The following is a 4,688-nucleotide window of genomic DNA, read 5'->3' as shown; positions in this document are numbered from 1 at the left end:
ACCCCACCAGATAAGTGACACAGTGCACCTTTAATGAAAGAGTCATGTTGAACAGTTCAGATTTATAGTAAATAGTGACTTTGTAGTAAATTCTGCACTTAACCAAGGACACAACAGCAGTAAACAGTAGTGAGGACTGAAGCACCCAGTGTGGGATAGAGCTGTACTTTAAAGTACTCAGAGGGTTATGTTCTCCTGCTTATCAATATATTTGATTCAGTCCTTGCCCTTTAAATTACATTGACTTTTTATTTGTAAATTAGATGTTACATCCAGAATTCTCATTACTCATACTTTTTCTCTGACCACTTTGTACTTTTACTTGAACTGTGATGGTACTCTGCCCTCTTTGTGAGAACTTCTGAAGGTGAAACTGGGACTTCCTCACAGCTGCTCAGAGTAGACGTGTTGATGGTTGCCGCTCATAATTAAAATGCTTTAATGAATAGTCCCCTTTCACACAGTGAGAGTGAGCGAGAGCCCCGGAGCTCTGAGGCGGGGCCATTCAGTGATCTCAGGTGAGATGAAGCGGCCTGTCAGGACGGATCACATCCTGAGGACAAGCTCACCTCAAGAGCTCTCACAGGAGCCTGGGGGAACAGCCCTTATATATTTATATATGCACCTTATATACTTCTTATGTGCACTTCATGCTTTTGTCAGTGACTCTATTCTAATGTTGTTTCCTCATCATAAACACACCTGGACTTGTGTTTTGTTTCATTCACACATGTTTAACACACAAACCCTGCACATTTAGGCTCTTCTCTCAGACAGTTCCACCTTGTGATGTCATGTGGTAATACAGGAACTGCTCCACTGTGTTCTTAAACTTCATAGACCTTCACTAGAATCATTTAGATAATCTCCAAAGGAGAGATATCCAGCTAAACGGAGCTGTTACCTTAAAAAGTACAGCTTCATGTTATCACAAGGTGGAAGAGAGCATTTTAAGCTTTGGAAATGTGCCCAGACCTTTAAACTGAATAAAACATGTCATATTCATCAGAGACAAAAGCCTAAAGTGCATATAAAGTATATATAAAGTGTATATAAAGTGTATATAAAGTGCATATAAAGTGTATATAAAGTGTATATAAAGTGCATATAAAGTGCATATAAAGTGCATATAAAGTGTATATAAAGTGCATATAAAGTGCATATAAAGTGCATATAAAGTGTATATAAAGTGCATATAAAGTGTATATAAAGTGTATACAAAGTGCATATAAAGTGCATATAAAGTGCATATAAAGTGTATATAAAGTGCATATAAAGTGCATATAAAGTGTATATAAAGTGCATATAAAGTGTATATAAAGTGTATATAAAGTGCATATAAAGTGTATATAAAGTGTATATAAAGTGCATATAAAGTGTATATAAAGTGTATATAAAGTGCATATAAAGTGCATATAAAGTGCATATAAAGTGTATATAAAGTGCATATAAAGTGCATATAAAGTGTATATAAAGTGCATATAAAGTGCATATAAAGTGTATATAAAGTGCATATAAAGTGCATATAAAGTGTATATAAAGTGTATATAAAGTGTATATAAAGTGTATATAAAGTGCATATAAAGTGTATATAAAGTGCATATAAAGTGCATATAAAGTGCATATAAAGTGTATATAAAGTGCATATAAAGTGTATATAAAGTGCATATAAAGTGCATATAAAGTGTATATAAAGTGCATATAAAGTGCATATAAAGTGCATATAAAGTGTATATAAAGTGCATATAAAGTGCATATAAAGTGTATATAAAGTGCATATAAAGTGCATATAAAGTGTATATAAAGTGTTATAAAGTGTATATAAAGTGATATAAAGTGCATATAAAGTGCATATAAAGTGTATATAAAGTGTATATAAAGTGCATATAAAGTGTATATAAAGTGCATATAAAGTGCATATAAAGTGTATATAAAGTGCATATAAAGTGCATATAAAGTGTATATAAAGTGTATATAAAGTGTATATAAAGTGTATATAAAGTGTATATAAAGTGCATATAAAGTGTATATAAAGTGTATATAAAGTGCATATAAGGGCTGTCACTCCAAACTCCTGTGAGCTCCTGAGGTGAACCTGTTCACAGGAATTAAAAACTAAATCCACTTTTTCCTACTAAACTGTACATATGGTGTTTTAAAGTATGATCTACTGTTCCTAGGCATTTTTTGGCATCTTTAGTGTAAACTATATACATGTAACTTTGTTCAAAAACATCTAAATCTAAGTTTGTACTGCCTTCAGTGACCTCTGCTGTTTCCAGTAGTTAGTGACATCACACATGACTGCCTTAATGCTGCATTCATGAGATCTTGAAAACTAAGAAGATGGACCTTCGACTTTTAAAAATGTGAATGAACTCAACTCGGGTCAGAAGTTCAACTCAGAAACTGGTGCAAAAGTGTTGATGTGTGTGTCGACCTTTGTCAGATAGAACAGCTGAACACACTCGTGGCTTGTACTTTTTACAACACAAATCAAATATTGTTGAGAAAGTTCTTCCCAAGTCTGTTGCAGAAGTTTCCATAAATGTGTGGCACTTGTAGGTTGCTTCACTCTTCTGTCCAGTTCATCTAAAACCAGCTCCATGGGCTTTAAGTCTGGACACTGTGCTGCTGGACACTCCAGGTTTTCAAACTTTACCATCTTGTTCTTTTTTCCTGAGGTCATTTTGGCAGAGCTTGGACTTGTGTTTTGTCTTTTTTTTAACCTCTGCCTGTTCAGTTTTTACCTTTGTACCATTTCAAGTGACTCATTGGACTTACACGACTTGAATTGCAATAAATAATTGAAAAAACGAGGGTGTTCTAAAACTTTTGACCCCTGGAGTTTGAAAGCTGTGAAAATGCTCATAAACTCATCGTGGTGCTGCCTTCAGTGACCTCTGCTGTTTCCAGTAGTTAGTGACATCACACATGACTGCCATGATGCTGCATTCATGAGATCTTGAAAACTCAGAAGATCGACCTTCGACTTGGAAAAATGTGAATGAACACAACTTGGGTCAGAATTTCAACTCAGAAACTGGTGTGAAAGTGTTGGACTCTGAGTTTAGGTCACAGTCACAGGAGTCTGTCTGGGACTGGAGGAAAGTGTGGTGACAGTCTGAGAGAGATTTTCATAAGAAATGTTGCTGCCAACTCGAAACAACATATTGTATCAAATAATAAGTCTCTGACACAACAACACAAAACATTCCAATGAATCGGCAAAGAGAATCAAGTTATGTAAATGTTTGTTATTGTCATTGTTTGTGTGTTTACCACTGCTTTTGAACGGATCTGTCTTTGTGTTTCCAAGATCACCCCGCCCCTCCTCCCCATCACTTTAGTCCAATCACATCCAAGTTTTTCTCATTCTCTGTTTATGTTCAGGCCTCGTGTGAAGCTCAGAACCTCTATTCCCTCCCTGAGCTGCAGAGGCTGCACTAGCACTGACTCATGACTGGTGCTGGGGATTAGGGAGTGACCATTCAGAGCAGAGAGACATTTTAGGTTTAAACAAACTGGATTTCAGCATTAAGCGGCTAGCAACCCAAACTGGATTTGAACATGTTCACCTTGTATCTAGGTCGTGTTTATGAGTTTATTTCCTTTAAAGTCTCTGTTCATGGGTTTCAGCGTCCTGCTATATTCAACATTTGGTGCAACCTGCCTTTTCCCATCTAAAAGATAAAATATTTAGTTTTAAATTGTGTCTCACTATGGCAATGGTCCTACTGTTTCATCCTTCTAAAGCCCATGGATTGGTCAGTTTTTGAAATCACACTGACACCTGCTGGACAAAGGGGAGAACTATACAACTGACATAGAATGAGTCCTTAATTCTATACATCTGATTATCATGATTAGAGTTTTTGCATTTCTTTTTAACACAAAAATTTGAAGTTAAAGGTGTGGCGTGTGGGCTCAGCCTTTATCATCAGAAGAGCCTCTAGTCAGAAAATCCATGTTCAGGTAGTGTTACAAATTGTTACAAATGAAATTGTATTTTAAGTTTTAAATATTTTAAAAAGTAAATATTAAAGGTAATAAATATATTAAACCCTTAAAATACAGCAAAAATATTTGAGGAAATAATGATTTGGGTGGAAATGGCGTCTTAAGTGGAACAGTGTTAATAATTGTCTGATTTTCAGGCAACAACTTGCAAAATGTTCAGTAATTCGAGCTCTACAACCTTCATTTAAATTTTATTTAAAATCTTTTTCTTTTAATATAGCATTGGTGGGTTTGTAAACCAACAAATGAAGTAATGCAGGGCCTTAGGTAATGATGTTATGCATGATTATGTGTTTTCCTGTCAATATCTCTAAAAATGTTGATATTGCAGCCATTTTGAATTGGTAAACATCCAAAAGTTTACTAATTCTTCCCTGATATCCAGGGATTATTCCCTGTTGCTTTCATCAAATATACATTCAATTGTTCAAGAGAAATGTTGCTGACAAACCAATAGAAGAGGGAATGATTTTCTGACTAGTGGGTCTTCTCACTACAGGGCCTTCTGACTAGTGGGCCTTCTGACTAGTGGGCTTTCTGACTAGTGGGCCTTCTGATGATAAGGGTGTAACTGTGGCGTGTAACATTTCTGACGGGAGGGTCACTTATTTATCTTTCATATATTCAATTACAGATCAGAATTACGAACAAAACACACAGTCGATCAC

This window comes from Boleophthalmus pectinirostris, unplaced genomic scaffold (genome assembly GCF_026225935.1).
Source record: "Boleophthalmus pectinirostris isolate CB_2022bp ecotype Guang Dong unplaced genomic scaffold, ASM2622593v1 HiC_scaffold_4, whole genome shotgun sequence".
Lineage (NCBI taxonomy): Eukaryota > Metazoa > Chordata > Actinopteri > Gobiiformes > Gobiidae > Boleophthalmus > Boleophthalmus pectinirostris.
This window is presented reverse-complemented; position numbering follows the sequence as displayed.